This window comes from Dendrobates tinctorius, unplaced genomic scaffold (assembly GCF_039654945.1).
Source record: "Dendrobates tinctorius isolate UK_male_01 unplaced genomic scaffold, ASM3965494v1 ptg000046l, whole genome shotgun sequence".
In the NCBI taxonomy this organism is placed as follows: Eukaryota; Metazoa; Chordata; class Amphibia; order Anura; family Dendrobatidae; genus Dendrobates; species Dendrobates tinctorius.
The window spans coordinates 18,992,329-19,012,503 of record NW_027361714.1 but is presented as its reverse complement, the minus strand read 5'-3'; the positions used below and the strand labels follow the sequence as shown (position 1 = coordinate 19,012,503).

Below are 20,175 nucleotides of genomic sequence, written 5' to 3'. Positions count from 1 at the left end.
GACCCCGAGCGCGTCCTAGGCTATGTTGTGAGGCAAAATTTTAACCCCGTCCGTTCCAATTCACCAAACAATTTTGCCCCTATCTACATAATGGGGAAAAAGTGTGTGTGTATCAAGCCCCGCCCCTCATTATGATGTCATAATGGTCGCCATGGCGACGCTGATGTCATCATAGGTTGCAAGCCCCGCCACTCATTATGATGTCATAATGGTTGAATATGGGATGGAGGATGTGTGATGGGTATATGGGCACTGGACTATGGGATGGAGGATATGTATGATGGGTATATGGGCACGGGACTATGGGATGGCGGATATGTATGATGGGTATATGAGCATGGGACTATGAGATGAAGGATGTGTGATGGGTATATGGGCACTCGACTATGGGATGGCGAATATGTATGATGGGTATATAGGCATGGGACTATGGTATAGAGGATGTGTGATGGGGATATGGGCATGGGACTATGGGATGGAGGATGTGTGATGGGTATATGGGCACTCGACTATGGGATGGAGGTTATGTATGATGGGTATATGGGCACGGGCCTATGGGAACATGGATATGTATGATGGGTATATGGGCATGGGACTATGGGATGGAGGATAATTATAATTTGCTATAACTAACCAAAGTTAGTTACTATGCCCGGGCAGCGCCGGGCTCTTCAACTAGTATACCTATAAAGAGAAAATCAGACAATTTGAAAATTTTGCAGTGGTCTCTTAATTTTTGCCAGAGCTGTATATGTTTATTAATCATATATATATATATATATATATATATATATATTACTAAAGAAAGGGTGCTTTAGCTTAAAAGGGTCATTGATGAATGGAGGATTTGTTAACTCCTGTAGTCATCTGTAATTATTGGCTCCTAATCAAAAATCAGAAGCATTGATAACAGGACACGTACATTTAGTGTTAATTCTAACTCCTCACATAACAAGGAAAAAAAGCAATTTATAGAGATGCCCAAGATGGCTGGACTTGAAACGTCAGATTCATGTTCTCATCTCTGACCTATGGCCAGAGAAGGTTTGTATTATCCGCTGATCAATATATGGATTTGCTGTTCTCTTTTGGGTGTACAACTTTCATTTGCACTCTGTGTAACTTTCTTTGAGTCCAAGTTAGAAGTAGAAATAGAGAAATAAGTGCGGCTTATTGAAAATGTTATTTAAGACGTTTATCTCTTCCTGCTGTCATCTCTTCAGATCATTTCTTTTCCATTTACTTTTTTGACATGTATTGCTCAGCAAACATTAAATGCTGAGCACACCTCAGAGAAATGTCCTAGAGAATGTCTTAACAAGATAACCTGGCCATCTCGAAAATGACGCAAATTCTGAATATCCAGTGAACGCTGAATTTCTTCTCAGCTTTATAACATAAGTTAACGAAGGTGCTTTTAACAAGCGTTCAGTACAAATTGAAATCATAAAATATTTCCGCATTCATCTTCCACATGTTTTATCAGCTGAAACACATTTCAAATGTTATTAAAGTCTCTTGACTAAGCGTTTGGATATGGAAGGCATTCAATTTCCATGTGTCATACCTGCTTCCTTTTTTTCATCAAAATCTGTGACTTGCTCAAATCCATTTTGTAAGAACTAAGGTAATATTGGATGTATTTTCAGTTAAAATGATATATGAAATGAGAAATTTCAGAATGAAGTGTGAAGTATGTACGTGAAAGATGACAGAACAAATGCTCTTCTAGAATACACATACTACATGCAGAATGGGGATTTCATCTTTTCAAACATACACAAATTATGGCCGATGTGTTTTACCCAAATTGTAAATAGACTAAGGCCACGTGCACACGGTCAGTATTTGGTCAGTATTTTACATCCTTATTTTTAAGCCAAAACCAGGAGTGGGATAATTGGAGGAAAAGTATAATAGAGACATGTCACCACTTCTGTATTTCTCACACACTACTGGTTTCAGCTTACACATATTGATATAAAATACTGACCAAATGCTGAACGTGTGAACATGGCTTTACACTTTTGATCAGCTGGTTTAACCCCTTAACGACCTATGACGTGTTTATCTTCATAGGTTGCCTTCCCCTCTTTGGTGCTGGCTTTGGCGCTGAACCCACATCTCTTCCGGTACATGACTGCTGATCTGATATGATCACGGGGCTGAAATGAGTTGGCATGACAGCCTGGGGTCTGCAGGAAACCCCTGTGGTTTTCATTGCCGAACTGCTATGTGTAACACAATTGATCAAAAGAACACAGCTTCTAGCCTCCCATGGAGACTATTAAAGCGAGTAAAACGTTTAAATTTTAAAAAAAAAATTAAAAAAAAACAAAAGTTCAAATCACCCCCCTTTTGCCTTATTCAAAATAAACCAATAGAAAAAAATGAAAAGATATACATATTTGGTATCACCGTATTCAGAAACACCCAATCTATCAAAATAAAAGAATTAATATGATCGGTAAAAGTCACAAGAAGAACAAAATCTAAAGGCCAGAATTACCATTTTTTGCTCCCTGCAACATTGCAATAAAATGCAATAATGGGTGATGAAAACACTGTATCTATCCCAAAATGGTATGTATAAAAACTTACACTCGGCGCCCAAAAAATAAGCCGTTACCCAGCCCCAGATCCTGGAAAATTGGAAATGATAAGGCCTCGTTCATATGTACCATTTTTTTCACGCTTCCGCGGCGGTATTTTCCGCGTGTTTTACCGCGAAAAATAAGCATCCCATGCATTCCTATGGGATTGCACAATGCTGTGCTAATGCTGCGGTTTTTACCGCGACGGAATCGCTTCGCAGAAAAAAATGCAGCATGCTTATTAATTTTGCGGAATTGCGGCGATCCCGCACCATACGAATGCATTGTTCTGCTTACTTTCCGCATGTGGCTGTGCACACCATGCGAAAAGTAAGCAGAACATTTGCGGATGGTACCCACGGTCCGGAGGAGAGGAGACTGTCCTCCGGGCTTTGGGTACCATATCCCTGTAAAAACTAGAATTTAAAAAAAAATATTGTTATTCTCACCTTCCGACGTCCCACGCAGCCTTCCTACCTATCTCAACGCTCCCGGTCCCAGTAAGCCTTTGCGAGCGATGACGTCCGTTCTCGCGGGATCGCGAAGTCTCGCGGTCATTCCCGCGACGTCATCACGAATGACCACGAGACGTCGCGATCCCCTGAGAACAGACGTCATTGCGGTAATTGTCGCAAAGGACTACTGGGATCGGGAGCGTGGAGAGAGGCGGGAAGGCTGCACGGGATGTCGGAAGGTGAGAATAACAATATTTTTTTATTATTATTATTTTTTACATTCTATCTTTTACTATTGATGCCGCATAGGCAGCCTCAATAGTAAAAAGTTGGTCACATTCGTCAAACACTATTTTTGACGAGTGTGACCAACCTGTCAATCAGTTCTCCAAGCGATGCTACAGATCGCTTGGAAAATGCTAGCAATTCTGCAAGCTAATTATGCTTGCAAAATGCTAGTTTTTCTGCGGGAAAATAGCGGGAATTTAAAATGCAATTTTCCCGAGGAATGGAATTCCGGAATTCTCACGGTAATTTCCGCGAGAGTTCCACTACGTGTGAACCCAGCCTAAAGGTGTCAAAAAAAGCAATTTTTTTATTTTCTTTTTCAAATTTTTGATTTTTTTTCACCACTTAAATAAGAAAAGAACCTAGACATGTTTGTTATCTACGAATACGTAATGACCTCGGGAATCAGGCAGGTCAGTTTTATCATTTAGCGAATATGGTAAAAAAAACATTTTGTGATACTTTTTTTTGCAATTTCACCGCACTTAGAATTTTTTTTCTTTTTTCATGTTTCTGATATGGTAACACCAATGGTCATATTGACAGAAAAATAAAACAGTTATGGCTCTTAGAAAAGAAGGGGAGCCAAAAATGTAAATGTGAAAATGGAAATACCCCTTGCCTTTAAGAGGTTAAGCGATTCCTGTTTAAACACACACCTCAACATTAAAGGACATATTCATGTCTTTCATGGTCCATCATGTTCTTTAAAAAAAAAAAAAAAAAAAAAAAAGGTGATTATTCACCTGCCGATTCTCTGCCATTACACCATAGTAAAGATGTAAAATACTGACCAAATACTAAACGTGGCCTAAACCTGAATCCTGCATAGAAGAACAATGCCATAACAAGCACTGCAGTTTTCTTTCATCCCATTTATATGCTTTTAAAATTTGCATTGTATTTTTTTCAGCTAAAGAAAAGAAAGAAGTAAAGAAACCAGGTAAGCTCTGTGAGTGGCTTTCAGATCAATTTATCTCATGCTCCAAAACCTGTTTAGTCCCATATGTTTCTCACCCTTCTTCCTTCCTATCATCATATACTGGTAGAAATTACAGTGTTTGTCTCATCTTTCATCTTAAATGGCGCTCATAATTATTGACAGTGTGGGCCTGCAGTAAGAACAAGCAGCTCTGCTGCTATAGACTTGGAGAAGGACAGATCTAGTGATCCAGCCAGCTTTAGCGATATAGCAAAGAAACTGCACATGCTGTGCTCGTTGCCTATGAAACCAGTCACCACTGAGAGATTACACAGGTGGCCAGTAACCCAAGCAACAAGCAATAAACCCAAGCGTTTTTTTTTTAAATTTCAGTTTTGCAGTGTTTTCATTGTTAGAGTGCTACACTTAATACAAGTTATAAACACACAATCTTCAGACTTATATATTACAAATTTGCCGAAAAAATGAAGAGATCCAAAGAACAATAAAAAATCATTTTTTATTAATGAATATTAAAAAATTGTAAAAATAAACAATAATGCCCAGTAACAGGCACTCAACCGCCTAACTATAGCCAATGTCACATAAAGGTACCGAATACAAACCATTTGTGCAAATGATGCAATATTTAAAAATACATACTAACAATGCCGAAATTCAGTGAGAAGTGTACAAAAGTATATATTCACAGCGGTAACATTACAAAAGAAATGTCTAAGTACCTGTGATAATCAAAACCTAAAACTACACTGAAAATAGGCTGCAGGTGGAAAAAGGAAATTAAACACAATCAAATGGTAACTGTACCTGAAGCGTATGATGTGTGACAAAGAAGGCGCAGCCTCCTCACCCCAACGCGTGTTTCACAACTAGCTTCTTCCAGGGGCTCCATCAAACCTCACTGAACTCGAGCTGTTTGCCAAGGATGAATGGGTGAGAATTTCAGTCTCTCGATGTGCAAAACTGATAGAGACATACCCCAAGCGACTTGCAGCTGTAATCACAGCAAAAGGTGATACAACAAAGTATTAAATTAAAGGGGCCGAATAATATTGCACGCCCCACTTTTCAGTTTTTGAATTTCCACAAAAATTTAAAATAACCAATAAATTTCATTCAACTTCACAATTGTGTCCCACTTGTTGATTCTTCACCAAAAGTTTACATTTGGTATCTTTATGTTTGAAGCATGATATGTGAGAAAAGGTTGAAAAGTTCCAGGGGGCCGAATACTTTCGCAAGGCACTGTATTATGAAAAGCCCCAGAGTCCAGCAAACACAGTAGGATGGACCACTCAATCTCACACACATAGTATGATGCCCGCTACAGTATCCCAGGACTTCTGCCTGAAAAATAAAGAAATTAAAGCTAAACCTTTATGTGCTGCTCCAGTCTGTGCAACATGTGTACTAGGCCCCTGCACACCAGGTGTAATTTTGTGACGTCATTGTGACCGCTGCTGAGACTCAGGCGCCTAGGCTGCATGGCTGAAGAGGAGGTAGATGGCTCCCTGCTCCACCGATGTAATCACCAGTATCTGATTCCCAATGATACACATACCCATGGAATCAAGAAGGGGGATGGCGGCAAGTTGCGGCTGCAGGCCATGCCGGAACAGCCAATGAATCGAATATGGCCTGTGAGCCCACGTCTGCAGTAAATTATATTGATCTAGATAGTTATAAATCTACTGTATATCACAACATACATAACTGCAAAGCGTCTGTAAAAGTTGTAGCATGAACATAAGACAGAAATATATTAAGTACATTCAGTTTACTCCATATACTAAATGACAAAAAAATGCACTCTATTAGATGTTAATGATGATCCCAGTGATTCAATTAATTAACCTGCTTTTTTCTTCAGCCATAGATCTGAAGACAATCACAAGAAAAAGTAAGCCGAGCTTATGCTTTGCAGTAGCTTAAGATTACTTGCTCCTGTAGTGGCTGCACTTCTGTTTTCTGGTTTTATACTTGACTTATTCCAATTAACCCTACAAATATAATTAAAATAAAGTCACCAACCTTAGTGTTCATTCAGACGAACTTGTTATATGGGCGTGTGCTGTCCGTGTGCCTTTTCGCATGCCCTTCACTACTGTTTAACCAGCAGAAGATTTTTATTCTTCATACTAGAAAAATGGATGCAACAAAGATTGTAAAATTTGACACCTGGATGAAAAGTGGGTCCAGCACACTGTAAAGGAATAAAGGACCATTTTTTAAAACTTCATTTAAAAAATTGAGGAATTAAATGGAAAAAATATCATTACTTGTATGTGTGCCTACCTGTAATCTACTCTTATATTCAGATTGATGATACAAATCAGAGCATTTACTGTTGGATCAGTTCCTCGCATATAAATAATTCTCATTATTATAGCCAAGATGTGAACATTTAAAAATCAAGACTGCCATCTAGTGTCCATACAATATATTGCAGTTAACATAACTAATCTCATTTGCAGCTTATTGGTGTCAACAATGTCATATGTGGCAAACTGTATTTTGCTCCCCAAATGAAAGCAAATTATTAGCATTTTATTTAGAGTCAATTGTGGAAATTTACTAATTTAGTCATATCACCCTTTTATAATAAATAGCCTCTTCATATAGAATCCCTAATGTTATCTTTTCAAAGTAGCAAAAAATAAGTAAATGTTAACTCTTTAAAGAGACTTTCCACGGGAAATTGTGTGTGTCTGTGTTCTCGCCTCTCTGTAATGCAAAGCAAGAGACTGGTTGGTTGGGTAAAAAGCATTCGACAGAAGATTATGGAATAAATTTTCTCATTAAGGAGACCACCAACTTGGTTTAGGCAAACATATAGGCCATGCCATTCCCTAGGAACTAAAATATGTAAATTGCCACTTCATAAAGTGAGAGAATGGGTTCTCCAGTGCCAACTATTGGAAGTAGCAATCCTATAGGTCACTATTGCCATGTCACATGACATAGGACATAAAGTCCAGGTAAATTGCAAGGTCTATAAGTTTACCTTTACCAGCTTGGCAGATTCCTTAAAGGAATATGTATTAAAAAATTTGAATGACCTAAAGAAGACTCCAGGGTGTAGGAGTCGAAACACGTTGTCCTGTAACTTTTTTATTACCTCTATAAAGCAGTCATCTATTATATACTTACCTAAAATTGTCCGTCATCCACTTCCGTCATGATGTCCTCGAATATCACAATCCACCGCGCCGCATCGGAAGTACGGCGACCGCCATATCGGAATACCCAAGTGATGGGTATTCCAATATGGCACCCGCTGGTGGTACCAGGTCCTTCTGCAGTCCCACCAGCAGGCACCCATGCCGGACCCCCCACCATTGCCGCTGGACCCGCCGCCAGGACCTGCCGTCAGACCCCCACCAGGACCCGCCACCGGACTGCCGCCAGGATCCGCCGCCGGATTGCCGCTAGGACCCGCTGCTGGATCGCCACCAGGACCCGCCGCTGGATCGCTGCCAGGACCAGCCACCAGATTGCCACCAGGACCCACCGCCTGACAACACATGTCGGATCCCGCCGTTGCCTGACCACCCACCTCTGTGCAGTCACAGCCGGCAGGAAAGAACGTGATTTGCGGCCTGTGCTGGAGATGGGGTGCCCTTTGGTGGCACTGCACCCCATCTACAGCACAGGCCGCAAACCACCATCTTTCCTGCCAACTGTGACTGCACGGAGGTGAGTGGACAGGCAACAACTGAAAACACACCCACACACACTGCCCTCCTAATGCGATAGCATTGGGCCCACATCTAGTTTATATATAACATCTATGAGAATTTCTATACAGCAGTGCTGGCTACATACAGGGATTTTACTTGATATCCAGATTCCTTAAAGGGTTTGTCTTTGTTTGGAAAGTGAGTATCACTTAGTGTACTATTTATTACATCAAGCATCAAGATAACTTTTCTGTTTGCCCTGACATCCACTTTGTGGATGTTTTTTTCCCTTTGACTCCCCACCCAAAGTCTCTAAACCATCTAACCAGAATCATACTTGGCACCAGGGGCGGACTGGCACTGAAATTCTGCCCTGGCATTTGAAATCACACAGTCCCATGCTGTTCCCTGCCCCCAAGCTCCAGATGGGATATACTACTAATATTACTCTGCCTGGAGGAAATATTTACTACAAAATCAATATGTCTAATAATACCAATAATATTGCTATATAAGATTTAATAATTATAATATCAAAATAATAATATTACAGACACATACCAACAAACCATAACCAAATATTACCAGCATATGCAGATATAATACTATTATCATAATGATCGTTATAGGGATTGATGTTAAAGCCTATGTAACTTCAGACTTCTGAATCCTCATAGCTCCCATTGTGAAAGTTCTGCAGTGCTGACATTAGGAGCAGCCAGTGTATGATTTCACACCTCTGGTCACATTCTAACTAATTGTACTTGGTTTTGCTAAATTCACTTGTATTGAGTGAGGCCGTGCACGTCTAGTTAGTACGTAACCAAATGTATGCAATTCTCATACTTGCAGTAACATGATCAGGGGGGCCCAAATGTCCTTTTGACCTGTATAAAAAGACCAGTGGTATTAAAGACTTGCAATATATGGGGGACCCATTAAAACTTTTGCTTTAGGGCCCATGGAGTTCAAGTTAAGCCACTGCACGACAAGATCACCAAAGCTCAGTACCAGCACCGGAGAATCGTCCCAGGGTGCATAGAGTCACTGCAGACTTTAACTTCAAGATTGGACAATTACTTTAATGGAAAACACTGTACTAGGACTGATGTTACTGCCATACAGTGACCATATAATGGTGATATCAGTTTTACACCAGTGCTCTGCAGAAAATTTGTCTTCGTATTGTGCAGATTCTCACCAATGCCGCTCTCGCTGATTGTTGTCATTCATTTTCCCTTTTCCTTTGCATTCGGTCCATACCACAATGACCTCTTATTCCATCCATAACTTATCCCTGCAAAATCTAACACACAGACATCTTCACTTTATTGATTTTCCAGGACCCTCCTCCCATTTTACTACCTCAATACAAACCACAACTTGTGATACCTTATAATAATTCCCCTGTGCCTCCCTTAAAAATGATCCCCTTGACCTCTTATAATAATAGCCATTAGAGTTGAGCGAAACGGGTCGGTCATATTCAAAAGTCGACGACTTTCGCTGAAGTCGGGTTTCATGAAACAAAACCTGACCATAGCGTGAGGTTGGCCACGAGGTCGGCGACCAGAGCGCCAAAGTCGCGTTTCAAAAGATGCTTCCAGCGCCCTTTTCCAGCCAATGATGGAAGACGCACACTGTGGGCAATGCGATGACATAGGCATCGGTCACCACCATCTTTGAGAAGGGCATGCAAGTGATTGGCTGGCTTTGTGTGGCGTCACAGGGGCTATAAAAGGGCTTGAACGCTGACCGCCATCTTATTTCTGCCAATCTTAGCATTAGGGAGAGGTTGCTGCTACTGATTCAGAATAAGGGAGAGAATTAGGCAGGGAAGAAGAACCAAAAAACTGCTTCTGCTGTTAGCGATTTCCACTTACAACACAACACTTTGTGTGCAGTGACAGGGGAGGCTCTATTTTTGAGCATCAGCTCTGTTGGTTATTAGGTTGCCTTATAAAGGTCCCTGATAGCTGCATTGCTGTTTGCACACTGCTGTGCAAACTTCTTTTTTAAAAGCAAAAATACTTTTCTTCCTCTTTTCTACACAGTAACCAAGCGTTCATTTTTCCACCCTTTTGTATGTGCAGCAGTCCTGCTTATTAGGCTCCCTGCGTCCATACTTGGACTGAGAGCATCATTGTCAGCGTCCTTAAATCTCTAGTGAGATCCAAATTCTCACCAATCCTATAGACACCCTCCACCTTGTCATACAGCATCTAATTTAAGCCTGTTACATTGAGGTGCAATCTCTACTGGGCCTGAGACAATAGTTCAGCGTCCTCCAATCTCTAGTGAGGTTCAAATTCTCACCAATACTGTATACACCCTCCACCTTGTCATACACCATCCAATTTCAGCCTGTTACATTGAGGTGTAATCTCTACTGGGCCTGAGACAATAGTTCAGCGTCCTCACATCTCTAGTGAGATTCAATTTCTCACCAATACTATATACACCCTCGACCTTGTCATACACCATCCAATTTCAGCCTGTTACATTGAGGTGTAATCTCTACTGGGCCTGAGACAATAGTTCAGCATCCTCAAATCTCTAGTGAGATTCAAATTCTCACCAATACTATATACACCCTCCACCTTGTCATACACCATCCAATTTCAGCCTGTTACATTGAGGTGTAATCTCTACTGGGCCTGAGACAATAGTTCAGCGTACTCAAATCTATAGTGAGATTCAAATTCTAACCAATAGTAGATACACCTTCTACCTTGTTCTACAGTACCATATAGCTGGTGGTATTTTGGATACATTTTCACAAAAATAAGAAAGTATGGTGGAAGACGCCATGGAAGTGGGCGGGGGTTGCCAGCTGGTCCCGGTGGTGGTAGCAGTGTTCTTGCATCTGTTGGTAGTGGCAAAAGCACAATAGCACCTAAGGCAGGAGGTGTTGAGCCTGCGTCTTCGTCTGGCTACACAAGGCCTCGAAGGCTCTCTTTTCTGGGAGTAGGTCAACCACTTTTAAAGCTGGAGCTTCAGGAACAAGTTTTGGCTTACCTTGCTGACACAGCCTCCAGCTCTCTCGCCTCCTCTTCTGAAGTTTCAAAAAATAAAAGCACTGAGTCATCAGTGGAGGCTCCTGGTCAGGAAGAACACTATTCCTTGTGTCCTTCCCCCCGACCAAAAGTGAAGGAAGCGGCAGGCCACACTACAGATTACTCCATGGAGCTCTTTTCACATACCATGCCTGGGTTAGCAAGTCAAATCGTGAATTCCCCAGTCCAAGATGAATCTGACATGGAGTGCACTGATGCACAGCCACTGCTAGATTTTTCTGCTGGTACATTCACTCAGAGCACTACATTGTCCTTGCAGTGTACTGAGGCAGAATCTGACCCTGATGAAACTCAGGTGCCCCTTCCCGCATACTATATCACCTTACACGGTGACACAGAGGAAGGTGCACATGAAATTGAAGAGGAGGTGATGGATGACCCAGTTGTTGACCCAGATTGCCATCCATTGGGGGAAGAGGGTGCCGCTGCCAATAGCTCAGAAGAGGAGGAGGAGGATCCGCAGCAGACAATGACATCGCAGCAGCTGTTATCTGGCATGATCGTAGCAGTCCAAAAACGGATTACAAAAACCAAAAGAGTTGCAGGACAGCTTGGCCAGACGATCAAATTAGTACAGTGTGAAAGGTCTCAAAATGTCTTCCATAGTAGGAAGAGGGCAGTGCGGCACTTTTTTGAACAAAATCCTTATGATCAAGAAAAGTTATCTGTAAGAAGTGTGCAAAGACCTTTAGCCGAGGGAAAAATCGGAGAAATTTGAATACCAGTTGCATGCTTAGACATTTAACCACCATGCACTTGCAAGCACGGACGGACTACCAAACCTCACGTACCAAATGTGCACCTGCTCCGAATGAAGGTAGTCAGCAATGCTACATCGCTTCCCCAACTGTAAGCCCACCGGTTAGCACACCACCAGCAGCAAATGTCGAGGTGTCATCGCAAGGGCAAAGTAGTCATGGAATCACAATGTTATTGCTACGAAAAACTGAATCTAGGCCATGAGCAACACCACCAACACCATCACCAACCCTCTCAAAGTCCATCATGTCCACCGCTAGTTCTACCATATGCAGCTCTCAAGTCCAGCTCACCCTACCAGAGACTCTGAGTAGGACAAGAAAGTACTCATCCTCTCATCCGCGTACACTGGCTTTGAACACCCACATTGCCAAACTAATCTCGTTAGAGATGATGCCCTACTGGTTGGTTGAAAGCAAAGCTTTCCGCGAGCTCATGGCCTACGCAGTACCACGCTATGACCTACCCAGTCGTTCTTTTCACGAAAAGCCATCCCAGCCCTCCACGTGCATGTGAAAGACCGCATTGTCCATGCACTCAAGCAATCAGTGAGTGGAAAGGTGCACCTCATAACAGATGCATGGTCCAGTAGGCATGGCCAGGGCTGTTACGTGTCCATCACTGCGCACTGGGTTGATGTGGTGGATACAGGGTCCACAGGGGACAGTGGCGGTGGGACAGTGCTGCCTAGCCCACGGTATCGGAAACAGTAGGCTGTAGGCATTCGACCCTCCTCCTCCTCCAGAAGCAAAAGCTCGTCCACAGAGCGCAGTCGCACAAGCACTCCATCCGCAGCTGCCAGTGTATCACACGAGGTGTCCCACTATCGAACAGCTAGTGGTAAGCGTCAGCAGGCTGTGTTGAAGATGATGTGTTTGGGTGACAGACACACCGTGGAGGTACTGGCCGACTACTTGCAGCGACAAACTGAGTCATGGCTGGGCAGTCTACATCTTGAGGCAGGCAAGGTGGATAGTGATAATGGCCGGAATTTTGTGGCAGCCATAGCCCTTTCAAAATTCAGACACATACCTTGCCTGGCTTACACCTTGAACCTGGTGGTGCAGTGCTTCCTCAATAATTATCCGGAGTTAACACCCCTGCTCCATAAGGTACGAAGACTGTGCGCGCACATCCGCCGGTCGCCTGTACACTCCGTTCGTATGCAGAAGCTGCAGCGATTGCTCCACCTTCCCAACCACCGCCTCATTATCGACATTGCAACAAGGTGGAACTCCACCCTGCACATGGTGGAGCGGCTGTGCGAGCAGAGGCAGGCCATAATGCATTTGTGGGAGGATACATGGCCAGGCACTTTGAGAGCAGACATGGAGTTGACAGGTGTGCAGTGGTCGTGGCTGAAAGACCTTTGTAAAGTCCTTCAGTGTTTTGAGGAATGCACACGGCTGGTAAGCGCAGACGAAGCCATCATAAGCATGAGCATCCCACTTATGCGTCTGCTCATGCAAACTTTGACGCACATTAAGGAGCAGGCGTCTGCAGCTGAGGAGGAAGAGGAGGAGGGAAGCCTTGATGATAGTCAGCCATTGTCTGCTCAGGGAAGTCTCGTGGATGAGGTGGAGGAAGATGAAGAGGAGGATGATGGGGATGATTATTTTGGGGAGGAAGATGCTTCTCAGGGGGCAAGAAAAAATGTTGGTGTGGCAAGGTCAGGTACAGGGTTTGTGTGTGACTGTAGGTGTGTTGATTTGCCAGAAAGTACTCCACCACCCAGCACTCGCAGTGCATCATTGACACCTGAAACATTGGCCCACATGTCTGATTATGCCTTGCAGATCCTAAAAAGGGACCCCCGCATTGCCAAAATGATGAACGATGACGATTACTGGTTGGCCAGCATCCTGGATCCACGCTATAAAGGCAAATTCCAAAACATCATGCCACAGGAGAACCTAGAGCTAATATTGGCTAACAAACAAGCAACTGTGGTATACCGTTTGTTTGAGGCATTCCCAGCACACAGCGGCGGTAATGTTTTTCCAACGAGCCATAGGGGGCAACATGGAAGAGGTGTTCGTGGTGCACACAGCCGAAGTGGTGTTGGACACAGGGGTTTCATGACAATGTTGTGGGATGATTTTTCAAGTACCGCTCACACGACTGGTAATACTGCATCGATCGAAAGTGACTGGAGACAGCAGTTGTCAACTATGGTAACAAACTACTTCTCCTCCCATATCGATGTTCTCCCTCACCGGTCATTCCCCTTTGACTGTTGGGCCAGTAAACTTGACACCTGGCCTGAATTGGCACAATATGCCTTACTAGAGCTCGCTTACCCTGCTGCTAGTGTGTAATCTGAACGAGTCTTCAGTGCTGCTGGATCAATCCTGACAGAAAAAAGTGCAGTCCAGGACCCAGAGTACAGATAGTTGGTCAGCCTGGAAACAAATTTGGAATTCTCTCTCTGCAGATAGGTAGTGTTGTCTCCGTTCTAGCGCTTATCTGAGCTACTCGCAGTACTGAGTTCACTGAAGTTCCCCCTGTTGACTCTCTTTTGGAACTTTCTCGTATTGCAGGCAGCCATAGCCTTTTCCTTCTGGCTCACACACGTCACTGCTGGGGCCTCCGAGCCTTAGTTGGGAACAGAGCATTTACAGCTGCTACTTCCTCTGGTTTCTGCTGCTGGACCGTCACTGTCTCTACAAACTCGGAGACCGGAATCCCGACCATGCGCTCCAGCTAGGAGTGAGCCTTAAGTCTGCTCATCCTCAGGCTCCCCTTCTCACATCCACACATTTCCCCATCCCTTCACAGACTGCCCTAACTTACCTCCTCCCGACCACAGAGAGCAGCTCCTCAGCAGTGAGGTTCAGAGGTCTCCCTGCTGGCCTGGAGTGGGAACTGGGTTGTGTGTTGGTTTAACTGCTAGAGAGATCCTTCGTTCCTCCCAAGCATGACAGCACACTCCCTAGGAGGAAGGTAATGCCACTGTGGTGACTGTACTCCTGGTGGCGCCACAAGTGCACTGATGCCCAGCCACTGCTAGATGATTCTGCTGGTACATTGACCCAGACCACTACATTCCCCTCGCACTCTACACAGCCAGAATCTTACCAAGATGAAACTCAGGTTCCCCTTCCCTCATACTCTACCACCTTACACGGTGACAAAGAGGAAGGTGCAGATGAAAGTGCAGGTTCCTTGAGCAGGTGGGGGGGCATACTTATGGGCGACGACACTGGTACAGGGCCCCTCATAGTATGCAAAAGTGTCCCCACCCCCACCCCCACCCCCACCCACTGTCAGACACACCGCCATACTATGAGGGGCCCTGTGCCAGTGCCATCGCCAACGAGTGGGCCCCCCTGTTTACTCAGGATCACAGCACTTGCAAAGTTGAAATACTTACCTCTCCCTGCTCCACCTCCGTGACGTCTTCCGCGTTTCCTGACTGTGACATTCTGGTCAGAGAGTGCGGTGACATCAAGTCTGTACGCCCTTTGCCTAAACAGTCCAAGTGCAGTGAGATGGAAGATGGGGATGACGAGGAGTCCAAACTAGTACAGGGATTCCCTAGCGAGGAGGCTTAGTTAATTGTTTTCAATGTTGGGACAGCTATTTTTGGGGAGCACTATACTCTGGAGAATGATATATGAGGCCCACCATACACTGGAGCATTCCAAAGGTGGACATCAGACACTGGAGCAGCATTTACAGGGCCCATTATGCACTGGAGCATTATAAATGGGGCCCATTATATATGGAGCATTATTTGGGCCCATAACACAGTGGAGCTTTATCCATGGGGACCAACATATACTGTAGCATTATGTGGAGCTCATCATATACTGTTTCAAACATTATATGGGACCAATGATTCTGTATGGAGAAATATATGGGCCTCATTACTCTGCATAGCGCACTATGCGGTGGCCATAATACTGTATGGAGTAATATACTGTCCGTTTTTGGAGCTATTGGAGAATTTAAAATGGATATCAATCAAGAGATGTAAGAAGTGAAGTATTTTTCATTGTACTAAACCGCTATTTCTCTGCCGTATCAGAGGATCATGAATTGTGGCATGTGTTAAAAGAGCCCAGTGACACTCTTTGGCCCAGGGCTCACGAAAATCTGGAGCCAGCCCTACCCCCCCCCCACAACTTTAGCCAAATAACCCCCAGTTTTCAATGAGTAACTATTATTATAAAGTAAATTAAGGTTGTCAAGCTTAACTAATAATAATTGATATTTTTGGCATTAAAATGGGCACTGTAGGTGTGTTTCCTGTCCTCCACTCCCTGCCGACCTTGGTTCCCCATTGACTTGCATTGGGTTTCATGTTTCAGTCGGCCTTCAACTTTTCACGATAATCGGTCGATTTTGTTTGACACGACTTTTGAGAAAGTCGGGTTTCATGAAACCCGACTCGACCCGAAAAAAGGCAAAGTCGCTCATCTCTAATAACCATGTACCTCCTTATAATAATAAAAACATCCCCTGTACTTTTTTATATTAATAATAATGACTCCTTGCTTTCCCTAAAATGATAAAAATCCCTCCATTATGCCTCCTCATAAAAATGACCCTCAGTTCCTATTTATTGTAATAATGCTTCTGAGCACTGACATACATAGAAATAACAGGTACCCCATAGAAAAAGTCCTATCTCATCAGTCAAAGAAGAGCATATCTCCTAACATTTAGAAACAGAGAAGGAAATGTATTGCAACTAGTCATTTTGCCCCTACCGAAGCCTCTAAGTAGTCTCACTGACCATGATACCCCTTTCATGGTCCACCTCACAGCTTCTATATATCATGATTCTCCTCCCAACAGCCCCCTATGTAGTATGATGGTCCTCCCAACAGCTCCCTGTATAGTATGATAGTCCTCCCAACAGCCCCCTATCTAGTATGATGGTCCCACCAACAGTTCGTGATACTGTATGTTGGTCCATACAAAACCAAAATACTCACCTAATCCAGACATCTCATCCTCCTCAGGGCATGAATCCTCTGCTATCCATTCTCGCAGCGGATGCTGGCAGCACAATGCAGTGACATCATTTCACTACCGATGTCCCCTCTTGGTGCTGGCCTCCAGGAGTTCGCAGACAGAAGGGATACCCACAATCTGATGGAGAAAATGACAGAGCCAGCGACTTTGTGCTCCGTCACAACTGCTTACAGTATGGGCATCTTGGGGATGCAGATTCTAATAACAATGTAAGAGATGAGGTGGACCAGGACCAGGCAGGCCCTATGGCATTTGCCAGAATTGTCAGATGGCCAGTCCGGCCCTGCTTGGCAGTGATGTGGGTCAAAACACCCAGAACAACTGTATGCAAATGAACAGCTGTATTTCTTTATATGCTTAATAATGTGGCAAAGCTCTTTACTTGTATATGTCACTGCTTAATTGCAAGGTGCTGTGGAATATCTTGGTGCTATAGAAATAAAATTATTATTATTTACGTCCTCCATGGCGAAACAATTTTGCATTTATGTGCTTTCATTTTTCCTCTCCTTCTTTGAAGTGCCATAACTCTTTTATTTTTTCTTTGACATAGTAATATGAAGGATTTTTATGGGACAAGTTGCAATCTTGAATGTCACCATTCATTTTGCAATATATTGTGCTGTGAACAAAACATCCAAATAGGGTAAAATGGTGAACAATTACAATTGTTTTCTGGGGTTTTAGTTCATTGTGCTGTAGAATTGATGTGGAGACGCTGGAGACATGATTCAGGTTCAGATTACATACTAAACTGCAATATAACTGCCACGGGTTTACCGCAACTTAGAGGAGCCAGAGACCACAGTTTCTGATTTCTCATACTCCTGCACTGATTAGAAGTATTTCACTTTATTATTAAATGGTGTAAATTTCTTTTAGTGATGCAGGGGGTTAATCTGCTCAGTTGAGAGCTCATGAAGCCTTATTGATCTCAGCTGTGCTCTGTTAACCACTCCCATGCCCTGTATAAACTAGGCCCTTGATAGCACTCATTGTCAGACATAGCTAGCTTATGCTGCATGGCTGGAGGTTGTTGGTTATTATAGGAGAAGGCATTTTGTAGGTTTATCTGTGACTGTTGCTAGGTTTTTGAGTGTGTGATTATTCCCTTTCTTCTCTTACTTTGGTTTAAACCCATCCTCCACTCTCTGGAGCATTCCTCTGTTATATATGTGTGAGTATATTTGTATGTTTGGTACTTTTCATTACCCCCGCTCGTATTACTTTGTTAGTCTGGTTGGTGTACTACGGCATACTACTGCTCCCTTCTTCCCTGGGTGGGGGAAGGGTACAGACTGAGGGCAGATTCAGGAGCTAAGGCAAGGTACGTGGCTCTGGCATCTTTACCATTAGAAGTAATCCAGGGAACTGGGCAAGCTAGGGTGCCCCTAGTGTTAGGGACAGGGAAAGAGCCCCTAGTCTCGGGACACCCAGCAACAGAGTTGTGACAATAAACATTTTCTATAAAGCCTCCTCAAATCAGGGCCACAAAAGTATTTGGACAAATTAACTTTACCACAAATAAAATGTTAATTTAAAATACTTTGTAAAGTATACTTGGCAGGCAATGACTGCCTGAAGTCTGGAAGCCATGGACGTCACCAAACCCTGGGTTTCCTCCCTGGGTTGCTTTGCCAGGCCTTTACTGCAGCTGACTTCAGTTATTGTTTGTTTGTTGATCTTTCTGCCTTAATTTTGTTTTAAGCATGTGAAATGCATGCTCAAAGGAGCTAAATGACTCGACCATTGCAGAATATTCCTATTCTTTGCCTTAAAAAAAACTCAGGCTGCTTTCACAGTATGTTGTGGGTCATTGTCTGCTTCTACTGTGAAGCACTGTCAAATCAACCTTGCTTCATATGGTTGAATCTCAGCAGAAAGTACAGTGAAGGAAATATTTTTTTTAATCTCTTGTTGGTTTTATAAGTTTGCCCACTGACAAAGACTTAAACAGTCTATTATTTTAAGAGTAGGTTAATTTTAACATTGAGAGATAGGTTATCAAAAATAAAATCCAGAATATCACATTATATAAATTGTATAAATTAATTTTTCATTTTGCAGTGAGAAATAAATATTTGATCTCCCTGGCAAACAAGGCTTAATACTTGATGGCAAAACCCCTGTTGGCAAGCACAACAGCCAGATGTTTTCTGTAGTTGATGAGTTTTGCGCACATGTCAGGAGGAAATTTGGTCCACTCCTCTTTGCAGAACATCACTAAATCATTTAGATTTTGAAGCTGTCACTTGGCAACTCAGAGCTTCAACTCCCTCCAAAAGGTTTCCATGGGATTAAGGTCTGGAGACTGGCTAGACCATTTCATGACCTTAATGTGTTTCTTTTTGAGCAACTCCTTTGTTGCCTTGACTGTATGTTTTGGGTCATTGTCTTGCTGGAAGACCCAGCCACAAGACATATTTAATGTCCTGGCAGAGAGAAAAAGGTTGTCACTAAGAATTTTACGGTACATGGTTCCATCCATGCTCCCATTGATGCAGTGAAGTAGTCCTGTGCACTTAGCAGAAAAACACCCCCAAACATAATGCTTTCACCTCCATGCTTGACAATTGGGGTGGTGTTCTTTTGGTCATAGGCAGCATTTCGTTTCCTCCAAATTCGTCGATTTGAGTTAATGCCAAAGAGCTCAATTTTAGTCTCATCTGACCACAGCACCTTCTCCCTATCACTCACAGAATCAGAATCCAGGTGTTCATTGGCAAACTTCAGATGGGCCTGTTCATGTGCCTTCTTGAGCAGGGGGAGTTTGTGGGCACTGCAGGATTTTAAACCTTTATGGCGTAATGTGTTATCAATGGTTTTCTTGGTGACTGTGGTCCCAGCTGCCTTGAGATCATTAACAATTGCCCCTGTAGTTTTAGGCTGATCTCTCACCTTACCAATGATCAAGGATACCCCATGAGGTGAGATTTTGGATGGTGCCCCAGATTGATGTGGATTGACAGTCATTTTGTATTTCTTCCACTTTCTTACTATTGCAACACTTGAGTCCTTCTCACCCAGCATCTTACTTATGGTTTGGTAGCCCATTCCAGCTTTGTGCAGGTCGATGATCTTGTCCCTGACATCCTTATGAAGCTCTTTGGTCTTGCCCATGTTATATAGGTTAGAGTCTGACTGATTGACAGGAGTCATTTATAAATGTGACTATGTAAGACAGCTGTCTTTAATACAGGTAATGAGTTGATTAGGAGCGTCTAACTGGTCTACAGGAGCCAGAAATATTAATAGCTGGTAGGTGATCAAATACTTATTTCCCACTGTAAAATGCAAATACATTTTTAGAACTTATACAATGTGATTTTCTGGATTTTATTTTTGATATTCTATCTCTCAATGTTAAAATTAACCTACCCTTAAAGTTATAGTCTG

General features: G+C 43.1%; 1 long non-coding RNA gene across 1 annotated transcript in view; it reads left to right on the top strand.

The window, feature by feature from the left end:
• The window catches only part of LOC141089607 (uncharacterized), a 112,188-nt gene that overhangs the window by 66,537 nt on the left and 25,476 nt on the right, over window positions 1-20,175 (top strand). The window contains exons 3-4 of the long non-coding RNA XR_012232340.1: window positions 4,251-4,280; window positions 6,151-6,180. This is a non-coding gene — a long non-coding RNA (uncharacterized lncRNA). The remainder of the gene's footprint in view (window positions 1-4,250; window positions 4,281-6,150; window positions 6,181-20,175) is intronic.